Here is a 20,477-nt window from a genome sequence, read left to right on the forward strand (position 1 = left end):
TTATTTTAAAGGGGTGATCCAAAATGCAAAGTAATTTTCCTGCAAAATTTCTATTTAATTAGTGCCATAATCAAAACAAATTTTTTAATATAAGGGAGTTAAATTCCCCTTTATTTTTTATTTTTTTATTTATTTTTTTTTAAACTACTTCCTTTTTTGATAACTTTGTTTGAGAATCCTAGTGCATGCATCATCAGGGCGCAGAGGTTGCGGTCACTGCCGTAGTCCCTGCACCTTCCATGAAAAAGCATCATCAGTGGCGCTAGTTTCAGGAGCTGATCTCGTTCCTGCGCGCTGACATTGTGCACATAGTGCTAATCTGAGCCAGCAACAGAGTGCACTAACGAGCCGGCAACGCAGCTCGTTGTCAGAATACCTGCTGTTCAGAAACCAGTGACGGGGGTGGCACGGATATCTACATGCCCGCTATTCTGACAATGCGCTCTCGTGCGCATTGTCCAATTAGCAGCCCAGCCTCTGAAGCGTCACTGATGACACAGATTTTGCCACTAAATAGATAGGGGTTTAGCAACAATACTACTTAGTAATTAAAGGGGTGGTCTAAAATACAACCTTATGGAAAGCAAAATCAAGCCAGATGAGCAATAGGTATTAAGTGCAATGTACTCCAATCTGATTTTCCAAAAATGATACTTTTAGAACAAAGCTTTTTAAACACACAATCATTCAAGCATTCATTATTATAGGAGCCTTGACAGGTATGACAGATGGATCCCAAAAAATCTTGAGGGAATCCTAGATACTTATGAGGTTTAGAAGGCTTCTGTTGAGCAACAGTGTTTTTTAATGACAATCTACATATTGCACTATTCTTGCCACCAAGCAAAAGAGGTTTGCCACTTTGATGAAATGCCAAAAATGGCATTACTGGTGTTTAATAGAATTTCTCTTGATGCTTTCCACAAATTTCCCAGAAATCAGAAAACAGAGTAACCCAAATGTATTACACTTAAAGCTCAGCCAGATTACATCTTTTGTTCTGGAATATTCCAAGTGTTCAGATAAACATCTTTATTTCTGGTGCCCAAGGGTCTGAAGACTCCTAGAATTTACTTTAGTTCTGTATTAGATCACACCATTTACAGAGAGTCTTGGGAAAGCTTAGCTCATTAGCAAACTATTTATTTAATATCTTGGTCATAACATGAACTATAGCTAAAGCATAGACAACTCTTTGCCAATATCCTAGATTCATGTACACAATTATTCGCCTTCCCTCTTTTGCACACTCTTATAACGTCCTCTAGATTATTTTTCAGGTTAAGATATTGGTAGATGTTAAAGGGGCATCAAGTTATAAAATTGTTTTAGTTAGCCCACATGAAAATATGCAAGTTTGCAATTTACTTGCTTTTTCCATCTTCTGTCATTCTCCTGCAATGAGAGTTTTTATCTTACACAGTGTACAGCTGTTTTTTTTGCATGAAGCCTAGCCGCCAGAGTGTGAGCGATAATGTATAGTAGTTACATTCCAGGAAAGGAGTTAACTACTAACATATCAGCCAGCATTCTACAGCAATTAGCTGCTTATGTGGCACCCCTGAGGGTTCAGTCGCCACAGAGGTACTGCACCTCACCCAGAGGTGTGGTGTCTCCTTCTCTCAGGTAAGGAGGGAGTGTTGCCCGGAACCCCAAACACCTGCATCCAACACTACACTGCTCCAGGCCGGCAGGAAGGGCAAGATGCATGTGCACAGTGCTGAGCCCTGTCCCTGGCTGGAGTGGGGGGGGGAACCCAAAGGTAGGGGGAACCAGTAGTGGGTGTGGGTGGAGGAAGCAGTTTAGGGGAGCACCATTGTAGGAGATATAAAAAGGAAAGCCATCTTAGGGTGGCAGGGCAGTTCAGTCAGTGAGACGAGAGAGTGAAGACAGTCAGGGAGCAGAGTCTCTTAGGAGCTCTGCTCCACAAGTGGGGCCTAGTGCTAGAGGCCCAGGAGGGGAGCAGAGGAGGAAGGCTCCGATCTATAGAAGGGATTCCAGGGGGTACGGCGAGTGCAATACGGCACCCGTATGCCCCGAATCTGTCAGAAAACAGAGGGATCAGGCCGCAAGAAGGGGACCGGCCCCTGGACCAGCCGTGTTACTCCAGGTCTCGGCAGGAAAAAAAAACGGAGGCTTCTGGCTTATATAGTTCAGTTGCCAAAGCCTCATTCTAATCTCCGTGAGGGTCAAGCAGGTCCGGGAACTCCAGTTAGACAGGAGGGACTTCAGAGTACCCGAGTGGGACTGAGAGTGGGGAAGCGCAGGGCAGGAGGGAGAAGACCCAGCGTGAAGTCGGTCTAGAGAGGAACATAAGAAAGCGGGGTTCCGTCAGGTGCTCCTAACCTACCTGAGGAAGAGCTGAACCCCCGGTCTGGTGAACGCAGTGCGACGTGGGAGGCTGTAAGCTGGACAGTGCAACCTGAGGAACTTAACAACTATGAGTAAAGACTCGGATGACTGCACCGCACTGCCTCCGTCCATTATTTCAGCTGCGTCATCTTTCCCCCTGCACTACAACGCCCAGCGCAACCAACAACCCCTACACTGCCCTGGAGCTAGCTCTTCCTGTGGAGAGCCATACCATCCCTGCTGCAGTAACATCAGCTTCAGAGGACTGCTCTGCAGCGGCGGCTCCCTTTGGCCGCATTCCACAGGTGGTGTCACGAACACTTCCTAAAACTACAAACCCCTTACAAATATATCATTCCCCTTTTTGTTGACCGCCCTGGGCCACGGACCGTGCTAGCCGCCGTGATATCCCCCACCAGCATCCATAGGCCCGGCTGCCGTGTACCCCCCGGCCCTGGGGGCGCGTCACTTACCTCCCCCCCTCAGCTCCCGACAGGGCTTTTACCAGTCCTATGTTCTCACAATCCCCTGTTACCAAGCACCAGGGCATTACTGCCCTTACTGGCATGTGGGGCCCGGTGAGCAGAGGGGGCCCATTCTTCTGCTCAGTGAGCCCCAGAATTTTGCCAGTTCAGTACTGTGAACGTGTGTCCTCGGTTGCACGTTCACTTTAAAATCTATTGCCATGTGCTAAGCTTCCCACACGGCAATAGTTAACTGCAGACAATCACAGGCCAGCAGCTGACATCAGCGCACACGTCGCTGGCATATGACGTCACTGTCATGCGCCAGCGACCGTGCTTCAGATGATGAGACACCCTGGCGCCGCTGAAGCGCCGGAAGGTAAGGAAAAAAAAAAAGTTTTTTTTTTGTTGCAAAGCCACACTACGGCGGCAAAATGGGGGCAGGATGAAGAGAGACATTGGGGTCCAGGATGATATTACTGTAGGGGCTAATTATGGATATTATTAGTGCTGTGATGCATCTTATTTTTGAGGATACTGTTTTCAGTGAGGAATGTACTAAATAATATATTTCAGCTCACCTGGGTCGGCCTGCTCGGTCCACTTTCTCATGAGGCACGGTGCTCGGATTGTAAAGATTCCCGTCTGGGAGACATTAGGCAATGATGAAAGGATAGTTATCCAGCAACTCGTGAAATTGACTTAAAAAAATAGCCTTTATTTTGAAAAAATTAAAAACATGAGACCATAGTGCAAATAAAAGCGTACAGAGGCTTACGCGTTTCGGATACGCAGATCCTTATTCATAGCATTGCTATGATCTTAGTATCCGAAACACGTAAGCCTCTGTACGCTTTTATTTGCACTATGGTCTCATGTTTTTAATTTTTTCAAAATAAAGGCTATTTTTTTAAGTCAATTTCACGAGTTGATGGATAACTACCCTTTCATCACTGTTTTCAGTGAGGGGGGATCCTATTACTGTGCAGGGCGACACTTGCTTTTTTTCTACATCTGGTGTAGTGTAGAAGTTGGGGAAAAAATTGGGCCATGTGCTCTGGAAGCAGTGGTCTAGATAACTTATTTTATGCAGAGACGAGTCCTGGTGGTCCGTGCTGGATTAAGAGAAAGAGCGAAGATGAGGACTTCAACTAGAGATGTCACCGGTGAGTCAGTGTGTTCTCTGTACATTGACACAATACACTGTATACTATTGTACAGAGCTCCCGTGTATAATGGCACTAATGGTAATATTAGTATTGTGTTTTTTTATTAATGATCAGTATTGTAGTATTCAGTCACTATGTGATGATAATGTGTGGTCTGGTCATGGTTTGGCGGTATTTGTACCTTGTATGAGATTATTGGTCATTTTAAAAAGATATAAACTGCTCAAAAAAGAAAGGGAACACTTAAATAACATCCTAGATCTGAATGAATGAAATATTCTCATTGAATACTTTGTTCTGTACAAAGTTGAATTTGCTGACAACAAAATCACACAAAAATCATCAATGGAAATCAAATTTATTAAGCAATGGAGGCCTGGATTTGGAGTCACCCCCAAAATTAAAGTGGAAAAACACTACAGGCTGATCCAACTTTGATGTAATGTTTTAAGGACAAGTCAAAATGAGGCTCAGTATTGTGTGTGGCCTCCACGTGCCTGTATGACCTCCCTACAACGCCTGGGCATGCTCCTGATGAGGTTGCGGATGGTCTCCTGTGGGATCTCCTCCCAGACCTGGACTAAAGCATCCGCCAACTCCTGGACAGTCTGTGGTTGGTGGATGGAACGAGACATGATGTCCCAGATGTGCTCAGTCGGATTTAGGTCTGGGGAATGGGCGGGCCAGTTCATAGCTTCAATGCCTTCAACTTGCAGGAACTGCTGACACACTCCAGCCACATGAGGTCTGGCATTGTTCTGCATTAGGAGGAACCCAGGGCCAACCGCACCAGCATATGGTCTCACAAGGTGTCTGAGGATCTCTGTACCTAATGGCAGTCAGGCTACCTCTGGCGAGCACATTGAGGGCTGTGCGGCCATCCAAAGAAATGCCACCTCACACCATTACTGACCCACTGCCAAACCGGTCATGCTGAAGGATGTTGCCGGCAGCAGATCGCTCTCCACGGCGTCTCCAGACTGTCACATGTGCTCAGTGTGAACCTGCTTTCATTTGTGAAGAGCACAGAGCGCCAGTGGCGACTTTGCCAATCCTGGTGTTCTGTGGCAAATGCCAAGCGTCCTGCACGGTGTTGGGCTGTGAGCACAACCCCCATCTGTGGACGTCGGGCCCTCATACCACCCTCACGGAGTCGGTTTCTAACCGTTTGTGCAGACACATGCACATTTGTGGCCTGCTGGAGGTCATTTTGCAGGGCTCTGGCAGTGCTCCTCCTGTTCCTCCTTGCACAAAGGCGGAAGTAGCGGTCCTGCTGCTGGGTTGTTGCCCTCCTACAGCCCCCTCCACGTCTCCTGGTGTACTGGCCTGTCTCCTCCTGGTAGCGCCTCCAGACACTACACTGACAGACACAGCAAACCTTCTTGCCACAGCTCGCATTGATGTGCCATCCTGGATGAGCTGCACTACCTGAGCAACTTCTGTGGGTTGTAGAGTCCGTCTCATGCTACCACGAGTGTGAAAGCACAACCAACATTCAAAAGTGACCAAAACATCAGCCAGAAAGCATTGGTACCGAGATGTGGTCTGTGGTCCCCACCTGCTGAACCACTCCTTTATTGAAGGTGTCTTGATAATAGATGGAAATTATTGGCAATTGTCTATTCCATTTGCACAACAGCATGTGAAATTGATTGTCAGTGTTGCTTCCTGAGTGGACAGTTTGATTTCACAGAAGTTTGATTTACTTGGAGTTATATTCTGTTGTTTAAGTGTTCCCTTTATTTTTCTGAGCAGTGTATGTGACACAGTCCCTTAAATAAAGATATAATACCCAATTTTCTTTTTAGGTATAAGAAATATTTAATAGGTTAGAGTAGGGCCCGGTCAGAAGAGTCTCCTTGTCGTGGTGGCAGCTTAAAAAATTTTTGGGGCCAAACAAAAGCTGCTGGTTATGTATGTGATCTGGTGTTCAATGGTAACTGTTAATGTGTGATTGGTGAGGATGTGGTGCAGAAGTGGAGTTTTTCCAAGAGGGCAGTGGGACTGTGGAAGGTTCAAGAGCTTGAGTGGAGCCTGGGTGGAGTCTCAAGGGGACCCGAAAATTGGCGGTATGGGGGCCCCGAAATTCCTGGTGGCAGCCCTGCCAAGCACTGACAGTTTATACAGCAGGTCTATTAATCATAACTCTCACTTTCTTAAGCCACGCGTTTGTCCAAAAGCCCTGTTATCTCTGTATGCAAATGTAGTGGCAACAGTATAGACTCAGAACTGATAGCTGAATTTGCGGTTACAGCGGAACTTTTACTTTTAATATGACTACAGTTCTGCTACTCAGAGCTGTCACTCAAGACAGAGCACACCCCAATGGAAACCAGGAAGTGAAAAAGAATTCAGGAGTTTAGATTGTGGCACCCAGGGGATGGGGACTACTCGGCGCCCGGGCCTTAATGCCTGCCCTTGGGGGATGTCGCGGTGGTCGGCTCCCGGGCCCGTACCCTGGGGTCTCTCAAAAAAAAAAAAAGGGGTTAAATGGAAAATGAAAGTTTGTGACGCCACCTGTGGTATCTGGTGACAAGCACCAGCGCTGCGGCAGTCCACCGAGGCCGGTGTTACGGCAGCTATGATGGGGTAGCTCCCCACAGGTGGAGCTAGGCCTCAGAGCAGCGGTGTTCGGTAAGGTGCACTATATGGCGGTGACCCAGCCGGGTCCAAGGAAAAATGGGAGACACACTCATGTTTGGCTTCAGTACCTTTTTACTGGTGGAGTTGCGGTACCGCCCAGAGCACTGTAGGGTGAGGGGTGCACTGCAGGTCTCTCCCCAGTGAGCAGGTATAGGGCCTCCTGTATCCTTGCCGCTTGTGTAGTTTATGGCCTGTCTGAAACTAGGCCTAACTTAGTAATTGTGTTGCGCCGGCTGACCTGGTGTTAGGGCCTTTTGCTGAAGAGCACGCTCCTGGTATGGCGGAGCCTCCGTGCCTCCTGGTCCTGTTACGTGTCAGCTCCTGGGCTATCCTGAGACCTGAAGTCTTCCAGGAAAGATCCGGTTGTTTTCCACAGAGGGTATACTGCTCTGCAGACTCGGAGCCGGTGTCCGGTATATTTCTGGGGTAAGCTTATGAAGCTCCTCGGTCCCCGATGCTACTGTTCCACTAGCCTTCGGCCTACTCTGGGCCCTCACTAGGCTATACACACTGGCAGTAAGCTGGCTGCCTCTTCTGCCGCTCTTTAGAGCGTCGGCAATGCTCCTAGCTTTCTCTCTCTGAGCTGCTTGCAGCAGACTCCAAACAACTCCTCTCAGCAGAAACCTGCTGAGTCACTAACCTTCTGTGTCTCAGCAGAGACTCCTGACTGGACTCGCTCCTTAGACAACTGACTGAACTCTCCCTCTTCCTGCCTCCACCCTCCTTTATATATTCACTAAAGGGCTCCCTCTGGTGGTTCTGAGGTAGGGTGGAGGTGTGTGAATGCTCTGAGGGCCTCTTTGGTCTGTGACTCCATGCACAGCAGGGCGTCACAAGATCTGCTCAAGAGACATCTTGAAAATAACCCTTTAAGTCTTGAATGTCCTTATTTTAAATGTTCCCTATATGCCACATTCAATAAGTCTTAAAATAGGATTTGCCAACAGGGGTGGACGCAACATATGACTTTGGACTTGAACTTGATGACTAAAAAGAGACTACAGATTACTCATGGAGAATAGACAAATATTCTATTTCAGTTGAATCTTGTCTTCAAATATGGACTTATCAGAATAACATATGGTCTCAGAAAAGAACACTATTTGCTAATTATAAAGTAGGATTTAATAGGAGAGCATTTTGGAAAATTTTGCTTACTGCCAAGTGGCACATTTTTTATTGTGGCGTTCAAAAAAATAAAAAAATAAGTTGATATAGGCTATGATGGAATATGGATTTTTTATGTCACCATGTACAGCAAATAAAGCTCTAACAAAGAAATTCAACCATTGGAAAAATTAAAAAGGGAGTTTCTTCTTACTACTGCACCAAGAATTTTATAAAACCTAAAATGGAATTTCACAATGCAGCAAGTCCACAAGTCTTCGCTTCCGGTAAAACAGTAATTGGCAGATTTGCAAGTTGAATAAGTGCTGCAAACATTTATTTTGTGGTTTTAATTAATGAGGGAACAAAAAAAAAAAAAAAAAAAAATCTTTCTGTAGTAAACAAGCAAGAAGTAAACTGAAAGTCTTGTTGGCCTTACAGAATGTGGAAGAGACATGCTCAAAATGGAAATGTGAAATTAGCATTTAAAGTGTTTGTTCATGCTCAGGGTCAGGCTAACATCGATCTGCAAACACCAACAAAGACACAATGCCTCTATCCTCGGAGTATCCCTTAAATAACAAATATTTGCAAATATCACAACTTTTAACATTCCAGGACAGTACGCACAGTCTCCAAGATTCATGACATTTTAAAAAGGCCACCTGAAACTGCAATACAAGGTGACCAGTCAAAAAGTTTGTGATGGTCAGAAACAAATGTATAACTTGTTTATATGACAGTTTAAGATTAAAAAAATATTAATTAAATGAGACCAAGTTCGTGAAATCACAGAATGTGGGTGGTGCGTAACAGCTTCAAAAAACCTGACATCCCATTTTGCTACCCTTTAAAGAAGAACTACCATCATAATTTTTATTCTGTTAATATATTGCAATCACCACATTATATAGCACTGTGTACTTAGAATTGGTCATTTTGCCTTTCTACCCAGCTAATTCTTCTCTTTCCCATTAGGACTTTGACATCACATGATTAAACACTGACTAGTTGAATCCTTCTAAGCACAATGTAGAAAAGGTAAAATTTTCCCTGTATGACTCAGTCACAGCAAAAGTCCCTGGCAGGGGGAGTGGAGGCAACAGCTGGGTCAGGAGTAGAAGAGGGGAATGATATATGCAGGGACAAGAGACTTCCTGTTTCTACATAGAGCAAAGAAAAGAGAAGAATTTGCTGTGTAGAAAGGCAAAATGAGCAATTGTAAGTACACAGCGCTACATAATATGATGACTGCAACATATTAAGAGGATAAAAACTTTCATGGGAGTGCTTCTTTAAGAACTGTGCCTCACTACAAAATTACCCCTATAGAAAACCACCCCAAATAATTAGGACTAGAGCTGCACTGTTCATGCTATAGGATAGATGGTCTCATATGGAGCTCTGTTTTCAAAGAATCCTAGGCGCTTAAAGCAGTCATCCAGGAGTTTGGTTTTGGGGACATAGGGCAGAACAGGCAGGTAGTTAGCAACTACCTGACGGTAAGTTCTTAGCTCCATAGAAAAAAAAAAAAATGTGTTCCGGATGACCACTTTAACAATCCAATAAAAAGTAATTATATAAAGTCTGTATATAGATATACTCAGATGTTTATGTGTCTGTGACTGAAAGAACCTACATATGTGACACACAAACTAAGTTATTATAAAATATAACATTTATTAGTCAATAAAGATTATAAAAAAATATATATAAAAGGGTAAAATAGGGAAAGGTAACAACAGAAAGGTCACCGGGTAGAACAGTAGCTATAATAAAATTTACATATAGATAATCAATTCATTATACACCAAAAAAGACATAGGTATACCGCATGTATTTAAGTAGAGTCTGCGATATAGTGCTAGTTATACATTCCATAAGTATGGATGTAAAGTGCTGCAGCATAGATAAGCAAGTATGGCATATAGCAATAGAAAATGTATTAGTAGACCTTGTACTGACCCGAGTGACCAAATCCAACGCGCGTGTCGCCAGGGGCTTTGACGAGGATATCAGCTATCCTCGTCAAAGCCCCTGGTGAAACGCGCGTTGGATTTGGTCACTCGGGTCAGTACAAGGTCTATTACATTTTCTATTACTATATGCCATACTTATATTTTTTTATCATCTTTATTGACTAATAAATGTTATATTTTATAATAACTTAGTTTGTGAATCCAATAAAAAGGACAAGTTTCAAACTGAAATGTGAAGGCAAAAAAAATATATAAAAAGGGGAGGGCAATGCGGATATTAGAGCAACATTGGTATATATTTAGGCAACTAGAATACAAAAAATGCCAAAAGAATCAAAACAAGAAGTGGAGCCTATAAAGAAAGGGAAACTGAACCTCTTACATGTTTTAGATCCACCCTTAGGTTCTGTCAAATACTTGCCATAGGGTTGATTTCGCCTGCAGCACCACCACAGGGGAAATTAGGCATTACACATTGAAAGGTCTTATGGGTATTCTAGTTGATAGGGTTGTGAGGAAGCCAGAGAAGACATTCTTCTGTGACTAGTCATCTTATCCCTGGCCGGTAAATTAAAGTAGCTTTTCTCTGAAATGCCGCAGCTAATAGGGTCCCTTTAAATAACAGACGGAGCAGCTTTAGATTACAATTTCCACAATATGCATACTGGGTTTTGATTATTCTTCTAAAAACCGCATTCAATTACAATGCATTTTGCTTTGAGAAATGTAATCGTACCATCCTGCAACACTATGGTACTCCCATGGGTTGTAGTGAATATCCATGGCTCTTTAATAGCAGGCACACAGTCCGCAGAACACAGTCTGCAGTACAGTGTGCCGGCTACTGAAGAGACTGAACGGTCACTGCTCCCCATGCACAGAGTCCTGGCATGGGGAGCAGTGACTATTCCGGCACAGTATCTCACACTGTGTGAGCACATGGCAGGGACGCCATGCGCAGCTCACACAGTGAATCTCGGCAGCAGAGAAGGACAGCGCAGGAGGAGAGTATGATTTTTTTTTTTGTGGGCAGCAGGATGGGGGGGGGTGGGGGGAATCAAGGGATGCCACACATTACCAGTAAGGGGTGGGGGGAAAATCAAGGGATGCCATGTGACGCGCCCCCTGGGCCGTGGGGTACTCTGTAGCCGAGCCGGTCGATGCTGGGGGAGGTCACGGTGGCAGTGACCCGGTCCGTGACCCAGGGCGGTCAATAAAAGGGGAACAGTAAAAGGGAATAAAGTTTTTAGGATAATAATGTTCGTGACGCCACCTGTGGTATGCGGCTATATGGAGCCGCTGCTGTGGTGCAGATCCTCTGGAGCTGATGGTGATGCAGCAGAATTGGTTCAGCTCTCCACAGGTAGAGCTTAGCTCCAGGGCAGGATATAGTGATGCTATGAAGTAGGATTTTGTTGGTGCTGTGTAGTGCAGGGCTGGTAATGGCGCAGCAATAATTCCAGGACACCGTGAGGTGCAGTCTTCAAGGTTTACTCACAGTTGTTCAAGACTCCAGGTTTCCAGGGCCAATGTGTAACCTCCCATGTCGTCCTGTGTTCACCAGGGAACTCTCAAGCCTCTCAGGAGTACTTAAACGGGACCCTGTTCTATGTTCCTTCCTCCGTTGTCTTCTCTGCGCTGGCTCTCGCCCTCCTGCCCTGCGCCTCACAATCAGGGTCCCAAGCCGGTAGCCTCGGGTCTTGTCGGGCGACTTGAAATCCCCTGGACCCTACGCGGCCACCTTTTCGCCGATGTAATTGTGGTGGTTGGCCGCTGCACCTTGCAAGTACAGCAGCCTCCGGTTATCTAGCCAAGTCTAGTTGTTCTACTCCACTAGTTTAGGGGCCGGTCCCCTAAAAAATGGTGTAGTGTTGGATTTAGGTGGGTGTGTCCCGGGTAGTACTCCCTCCTTACCTGAGAGTGGGGTACCACACCTCTGGGTGAGATGCAGTACCTCTGTGGCGACTGAACCCCCAGGGGCGCCACACCACGCATTACCAGGAAGGGGGGGGGGGGGAATCAAGGGATGCCACGCATTCCATGATGGGATGGAGGGGCCATAACATACCAGGATGGAGGATATTAAACAGAATTGGGGGACATTACCCCAAATACCAGTGTCAGCAGCAGACCCCCTCCCCCATAACAGGGCATCATGATGACATTTTTTGCTTAAATCCCCACCCCCTCCCCCCATTTTTCTCCTCTAAAACCTAGGTGCGTCTTATAGTCTGAAAAATACGGTACTTCCCACAAAGAACATGATTTATAATCCTACGATGATTAATATGTCAGTCATTGGCAGTGTTCACACAATGCATTCCCAATGCGTTTTTTAAACAAAAGCTTTAGAAAATGAGATACAATTACTGTGTTTTCACAACATTTTTGGAAATTCGCTTCAAAGAAACACATTGGATAATCAACATGTGAACACAGCCTTTGGGAGAATTTGTTCATAGCTACAAAACATGCAACTATACAAAATGATGCTGCATTGGGGCCATCAGCTCACTTATCCACATGAAGACAACTACTCTGTGCAAATCTAGTGCATAAAGTAATGTTCTAGCTTATTACAGTAAAAACATAAATCATAGCGTAGGAAAGAAAAAAAGAAAAGAAAAAAAGAAAAAGAAAAAAGAAAAAGACAGTTGAAAAGTTCAGTAGACTATGCAAGGAAAACAAACAGCCGCTTTTAAATTATAAATGGTGGGTGCCAATTTGCTTCTTGATACTTTGTGTGAACATACCCAGAGGGAAGGAGCACAAGACATCTTTATCAGGTGGTCAAACCAGTCAAGTTCTTTAATCCCATAACGACCTTGGACGTTTAGGTACATCCAAGGTAGTGTCCCTTTCTTTTGATGCGGGCTCAGCGCCGGAGCCCGCCAACGACAACTGATCTGATCAGCTGTCATGTGCATTTTAGGCTAAGTGCCCACGATGCAGAAATGCTGCATATTTTTTCTGCTTCTCCCTGGCAGGAAAAACGCATGCGGATTTTACATGCATTTTTCCTGCCAGGTAGAAGCGTTTGTCAAGTGTTTTTGCATGCGGGTTATCAAGCACTTTAGCATCACTTGGAAAAGTGCTTGACAACTTGGTCACACTATATAAATCAATGCAACCGGCATGGATTTATATAGTGTGACCAAGTAATAGTTAAAATAAAAGAAGAATGGTAAGAAATAAAGATTACACTTACCTTCCGATGGCCCCCCCGTGTTTTCTCCGCTGCGTCCGGTCTGTTGTCTCGGTGGTGTGAAAGGACCTGGTCACATGCCTAAATGACGTCATGGCAGGTCCTTTCACACCATCGCGACCCATACAATACACCAGATGCATCGCTGAGGAGACCAGGGGCCATCAGAAGGCAAGTATAATCTTTATTTTAAATTATTTTTTTTAACAGGTTCTATGGTACCTGGATCTGGAGGAGAGTCTCCTCTTCTCCAAACCCAGGTACCATCCGCACATTGAACCGTATGATATCCGCATGGACACATGTGCTCATACGGATAATATGCTGTTCAATGCAAGTCAATGATGGCAATTAAGCTGCGTGTCCGCAAAATTAATGGACATGCTGCGTATTTTTCCGCAATGATAATCCGCAACGAAAATTTCCCCAGCATGTGCACAGCACATGTGGATCATTGGGGACCATCGAGCACGTATTAAGCGTTTTTAAAGCGTTTCGCTGCGCAAAAACGCTTGAAAAACGCATAGTGGGCACGCAGCCTAACAGCTGTGGTTGGATTCGAGTTAAATGCCACTGTCAATCTCTGACTGCGGCATTTAACACGTGCCCGGCAGAAATGAGTCACAAGACACGCCCATTGGCGCTCCTGTCACGTGATCACAGGGTGCTTATGGGTTATCATGCCAGCTGGGGTTCTGTAGAAGACCCCGTGCCTGTCATTGTAAATTTCCCATGAACATCAGTGTTCATTGGAGATCATGATTTATGCTATACATAGCAGTGCTGATACATTGCTATTTATAGCACAGGCGATCACAGCTTCAATTCACCTAAGGATACTATTGAAGTTAAAAAAAATGTAAAAAATAAGAAGCTCAAAATAAAAACAAATGAAAAAAAAAAAAAAAGATACATACTTGGTATTGCTGCGTTCAGAAATGTCCGATCAAAGTATAAACTAAATTAATCCGATCGGTAAACGTCGTAACGAGAAAAATCGAAAACGCCAGAATTATGTTTTTTTGTGGGCCACCGCAGCAAAAGGCGATCAAAACATTGCATCTACCCCAAAATGGTATCAATAAAAACATCCGCTCAGGGCGCAAAAAGTAAGCCCTCATCAAGTCTCAGATCCGGAAAAATGAAGATGCTACAGGTCTCAGGAAAATGGCGGATCATATTGGCAGGTCAGTTTTAGCATTTAGTGAATATGGTAAATAAAAACAATTGTGGAATTGCACTTTTTTTTGCAATTTCACTGCACTTAAATTTTTGTTGCCTGTTGTCCAGTACACTATGTGGTTGGCTCAATGGTGCATTCAAAAGTGCAACTTGTCCTGCAAAAAACAAGCCCACATATGGCTACATTGCCGGAAAGATAAAAATAGTTATAGCTCTGGGAAAGGTGGGGGGGGGGGGGGGGGAGCAAAAAAAAAAACGCAAGGTGGTGAAGGGGTTAAGAGGAAGTTGCTTCAAAAAAATAAAAAAATAATAGTTTACTGGGTGATTATTTTTTAGGTCGTTTCTCAAACGCTTATTCTATGCTGTTTGCGTGTTTAAATGACACTTCACTTATGTGGCCCGGGTCATTATTTTCACTCCATTCAAACAAAGAAGACACCACTGACAGTTTATCTTTTGAACCTTCCCATTGACTTGCATTGTATAGAGCTTGCAGGCTGTGAACTTACTGCCGGTACTCACTCTGCGAGCAGTGACGTCAGTAAGGTTACCGCAGTTCATCGGCAGTGAATTGCTATAACCTTAGTGACGTCACCGCTTGTCACAGCAGCCCGGTTCTCACGCTACTTTCAGTGTGTTCCAGCTGCCGTGGTGAGTGGTAATGTTACTAATGTCACCACTCAAAGCTTCCATATTATGGATTACGGTGGACCCTTTGGATTCCTTTTTTTTAATACAATTAAATGAGTATAAGAGGGTAATTGTCAAGGAGTGCTTTTTTTTTTTTTAAATTACAAATAAGGGACGTGTGTGTGTGTGTGATTTTTCTTTTAACTTATAAGGTTAGTAATAGGGGAGTCTTATAGGCACCTCTCCATTAATAACCCCTGGACTTTATGTCAACAGACATCAACCCCAAAACCATTACCCCAAATGCTAACGCACCAGGGCAAGTAGGAAGAGTTGAGGCTAAGCGCAATAATTGGTGCATCTAATGGATGTGCCATCTCTGGGGCAGCAGAGGGCTGATATTTTTAGTCTGGGAGGGGGCCAATATCCATGGCCCCCTCCAAGCTCCCAGTTGTCTGCTTAGCCTTTTCTGGTTATTAAAAATAGGTAGGACCCAACAATTTTTTTTTTTTTTTTTTTTTGGGCTGCCCCTTTTTAAATAACCAGTAGCTGCTACACAGATAGCTGTGAGCTGTTAGTAATAGGCTGGGAAGCTCCATGGATAGTGGCCCCTTCCCAGAACACCAGCCCAAAGCTGGTTAGTAAAAATAAAAGGGGATTCCACACCATTTTTTCTTTTCAAATTAATTAATAGGTTTAATAATGCCCTTTAGTGCCACATGAAAGGCACTAAAGGGTGTTAGTTTATTATGTGTAGACATCTATCCTATTTATTCTGTCTATATATAAGATTGCAAACTAGTTTTAAGTGACAGAATTACAGTATGTAGAAGCTGATGTTAAAAACATATTGCATATGCATATCATACGGATGGTAGGGCAGGAAAAAAAAAAAAATGCATGACACTTGCCAACTTTTTTGGTTGAGAATGTCAGCGAGTTTATATATGCAGATGTAAGCAAACCCTTACACAGCATTTTATGGATGCTTTTTCAGGTGGTTTTGAAGCAGATCCATTTGAAAAAGGTGGCGGGTGCACATATTCTAAAACCGCTTCAGGAAACTAAAAACTCCTCAAGGAAGAAAAAAAAGTTTCCTTAAAGCGGTTTCCACTAGAAAACTCTTCTAGTTTCACGGCATCAAAAACAACACCTTGTGTGCACATACACTTTTCCATTCGCCAATATCCATTTCACATTCTAAAATTTTAAGTGATCGGACACTTTTTGACAGTATCTGCATTTGCTCTGTATTTCCAACGGGGCTGTTACACTGGGCAAGTACCATGTTAAGCTGGAGACACACATGTGGTTTTTGGCACAGTTTTATGAGCCAAAGCAAGAACTTTCTAAAGGAATGAAAAGTAAGTACTTCCTGCTGGTTCCACTCCTGGTTTTGGCTTCCAGAACTGCGCATGCCTCTCTAACATTTATCACTATGGGTCAGAGCATTGCACCGCATTACTAACTAGAAGAAATCGGATGGTGAAACATGCATGCTTATTTTACAAAAGAGAGAATATGTTTCTGCAGGATACATTCGGCAAAGCTCATTTCCCAGTTTAGGAAAAAAAAAAAATTGAGCATGCTGAACATGGTTTCCCTCAGTTGTATACACCAGGGATGGTGGAACTGCTCTGCTGACATCAATTGGATCAGATGACACTTATCTAATGTATGCAATCAAAATAAACTACCCATATGTTACCGGACAACACTATTGGGGAGCTCTACGAACCTCAATGTGGCCCTGAAGTCATTTATTCTAAAGACACCTTTAAAACATTTCACAGCTGAGCACTTTTTTCACTAGACATTACCTGAGAGGCATTCATACACATTAAAGAGGTTGTTCGGCCTTAGGCTACAGCTACTCTATGTGACTGCAGACTTGTGAATCCTCACAGTGCGCGCTCTGAGGATTCTCCGGTGACAGGAGCAGGCAGTTATGTGACCACAAGTATACGATCTGCATACGCACAGACACATTCCGACTAGACTGTGCCCAATACACTTCCTATGAGAAAAAAACGGATTTTGATCAGGTTTTTTTGTTCAGCATGTCTAGTTTTACCATTTAACAGTGTAGTATCAGCTTTCCTTGTTTCTGCTGCCCATTACAAAGTGGAAAATGGATAGAACTTGGGGGCCATCCATGTGCGTTCTGTTTTTCATGGACCCAGTGATAACAATGGGTGATTTTGATCTGCCTTTGATACCTCAATTGACATTGATAGACTGACAGTCCACATAAAATACCCAGCATTTGAAAAGGTCAATAGGCTATAATGGGTAGCATTCTTTCCATGCAAACCAAGGTGAGAACAAATACAACACCACAGACATTTGTTATTACTAAGGAAATTTATGGGCAACCAGTACTTTTGTATTTTATGATCACAAAGTACTCCAGACAAGGAACATTTCTCTGTTTCTTTGTACCAGCTCTCTCTTGTCTGACTATATGCAAGTCCCAAAGCAACCAATCAGGGATTTAGAGTAGGATTAAGGTGCTTTCACACTATTTTTTGGCACTGGTTTGTCCATCTCATCAGGGCTTAAGTTCAAATTCCCCCTCAAAAAAGGGGTTCGGGCATGTATGCCAACGGTACCATAGACTAATGGTGCCGAAAGATTGAATGTGTGCTCTGTCGTCCATCATTTTCGGGCACGTACGCCTACTGGAGAGAGACATCCAGACGAAGTAGACGGTGTCCGAGTACTCAGGCACAGATTGCCATCTTCCTAGATAATATGTTTACTTTTTTTTTTTTAAAGAATGTACCAAGATTGAAACTTATTACCCATTCATGTGATAGGTGATAACTTTCACTGCTGGGACCTTTGAAGCGCATGGAAGTCCTGAGTCCTCAACTTGAATGTAGCTGCGGTCAAGCACAGTACTTGGATATCGTCAGTCGGGGAGACACAATGCACATGCTGTACCACCGCTCCTTTCAAATGGGGTTCTCATGGGCGGTATGGGTCTCAACAAGTTAGAATATGAAGAGTCAAAGTAGCACAAGTAATTGGCAATACTAAACTCATTCAAAACTTCATAAGTATATACAGTTGGTTGGCATGAACAATAGCACCTGACAAGGAAAGTGCAAAACGTACGTTGGGGTGGTGGGCACATCACACAACCAACGGTAGTGATTGTAAGTTCTTTTATTTAATGAAACTAATTGGTTAGATTTGATTGGTTGCACCATCTTAGGGAAATGCTTATCCCATATTACCGCATTTTTCAGACTATTAGACGAACCCCAAATTTTGGGATGCTAAAAAAGGAAAAAATATTTATAAGATGGGGGTCCATCTTATAGTCCGAATAGATATCTTCCTTGGGGGGGTCGTCGGTGGAGCAGAGGTCACAGGAGGCATGGTCCCTCAGGAAGCCGGCGGGGGCAAAAGTGGAGCAATGCTGCGGGCCCTGGGTGGGAAAAGGGGGTGCCCCAGCAGCAGGGGGTTGCAGCAGTGGTGAAGCGGGAACGCAGGAAGCAGGGTCACTCCCTCAGAAACCCAGTGGTGGCAGAAGCAGTGAGATGCTACAGGGCTGGTGTCGGTGGAGAGGCAGAGCGGAGTGCATTGCTTTTCCAGCAGCTATCTTCCTGAAGCCATGGTCTACAGGGAAATGGCCGCACGACCTGGCGCATGCACAGACTGGGATCTCCATTTCCCTGAGGCCCACAGCTTCAGGAAGATGGCAGCTGGGAAAGCTCTGCCTGACCGCCGATACTGGGCCCCCCAGCATCTCAATTTTTCTGCCGCCACTGGGTTCCTGAGGGAGGGACCCAGCTTCCTGCGATCCCACTCCACCACCACAACTCCCCAGTAAGCTACATTCAGACCACAAGATGCACCCCCCATTTTCCTCCCAAATTTGGGGGGGAAAATGTGTGTCTTATGGTCTGAAAAATACAGAACTTTACAGTAACTATTATAATCTCATTATAAGCACAATGTGCACATAGATCCGTTGGTGTACTGACTTTGAATATCCCTGCAACACATAGCAGCACCCGTCTTTTTATACATTGTAGTATTTTGTCAATTTATATTGTAATAAAAATATTTTAGACTTAATATACTCTGTTAGTCTGGGCTCTCTTTTGTTTAAGTATTTAGTTTAAGCATTTAATGAGTTAAAGCCCCTGTTAGGCTACATTCCCATGATTTTCTGCACCCATTAAGTAAGATAGGCTACTTGCATTTTTTCGAAAATACGCAGGGTAAAAACAAAAAACAAAAAAAAAAAAAACCCACACCAAAAGTGCATTGCGAGAACTTAGCCTTACTGTGTGGGTGTATCAAAATTGGGACGCCTTGTGTGTTTCATTAGCACAGGTAGTAGGTATAGGACACCTAATGCTTACTGGATATTTGATAAGGGGAAAAAAATTAAATCACATCTACTGTACATATTAGGAAACAATAAGTAATTAGTGCTAAATCAATCCAAGGGCAGCTATGGTCTGCAAGCTTTTCCCATCATCATATGACAATCATACTCTATAAATCGACTGGTTTACCCCAAAAGACACCGGGGCTGACTAGCAAGGTCGGTTTTGTCCTAGTAATAAGCGATCGGTGGTCTTTTTGTCAGGCTTATGACCGTTTTATCCTGGACATTCTTTTAAAGTCCAGCTCTTATGCGCTCACGGCTCTCAGATTACCTTTTAACATGTCACTATAAGCGTTTGATATATCAATTTTTCCACTGTCAGAAACATCATACCGTATTGTGAACTTTACTGACCTATGAAAAATCTAAAAAAGGTCAGAAACCTGGAAACAGTGATTGAAACCTAAAACCTGAGCTCCAGGTCTCCCGGCCATTCTAGCAGTTAATTAGCACAAACTAATAACATCCAAATAACGAACACTGATTATTTTACATTTCCAAACAAAAGAACCTTTAACTATTGAACATTACACTGATGAAGCAGTGCAGAGATTGTGGCTTAGCTCTAAAGATTTTTCATTCATGCACCTTGCTAGCTGGTAAGATAGCAAAAACGAAATAAACCTCCCTGCAGTCCCATGTAAAAGCACAAACAACAGATCACACTGAGACATCAAGAGTCCCTAAAATCATCAGACCGCCTAAAATATCATGAGCATAGTTGAGACAAAAGAAATAACTAACAATGAAATGCTTAAAGAGAAGGAGCCTTTCTGCCTTTCCAGACCCTGGCTGCACTGAGAAGGCTTGCATTCTTCTTCTGCAGCAGCAGATCTATGTGATAAGAAGCTTCCTCACCTCCTTGTGCTGTAGTTGGTCTCCTGCTCCTAGGCTGAAGCTTTGCACTCTACTGATCTGTGATTTTCCTCCAGCCATTCACTTTCTGCCTCTTCCTCCTCCCCCACCCCTTGATTATAAGTCCACCCACCCTGCCTTTCCTTCTCTGACACAGCCCCTTATTACTGTTTTATAGAAGGGGAAAATGCAACATTTTTGTAACCATTTCTCTACTTCTATCAGATACATAGTAAAAAACTATTTTATTGGAAAGATACAAATGTGATTACATAAAATCTCTGGTCAGCGAGTTGTATCATTTCTTTCTGTATGGCTGAGTACTGTGTGATGCCGCGGTTCAGGGGACTTGCATGGGGCTACATGTCAGTCTGGACAGAGTATTTCTGACATAACACCCACACACAACACCCTGGAGCAGATTGATCAGTGATTACTAACATGAAGGATTCTCAGCCTCCATGACATCAATCACCCATGAGC

The 20,477-nt window shown here is 43.9% G+C and overlaps 1 protein-coding gene across 1 annotated transcript in view; it reads right to left on the reverse strand.

Moving 5' to 3' along the window:
* The window catches only part of SERPINE2 (serpin family E member 2), a 63,921-nt gene extending 43,803 nt beyond the window's left edge, over positions 1-20,118 (reverse strand). Inside the window, exon 1 of the mRNA XM_073674624.1 lies at positions 19,998-20,118. The gene's annotated coding sequence lies outside the window, so the exon portion shown is untranslated. The remainder of the gene's footprint in view (positions 1-19,997) is intronic.
* Positions 20,119-20,477: the final 359 nt, after the last annotated feature.

This window comes from Phyllobates terribilis, unplaced genomic scaffold (assembly GCF_046119375.1).
Source record: "Phyllobates terribilis strain yellow unplaced genomic scaffold, ASM4611937v1 Scaffold_3__8_contigs__length_932513732, whole genome shotgun sequence".
Taxonomy (NCBI): Eukaryota; Metazoa; Chordata; class Amphibia; order Anura; family Dendrobatidae; genus Phyllobates; species Phyllobates terribilis.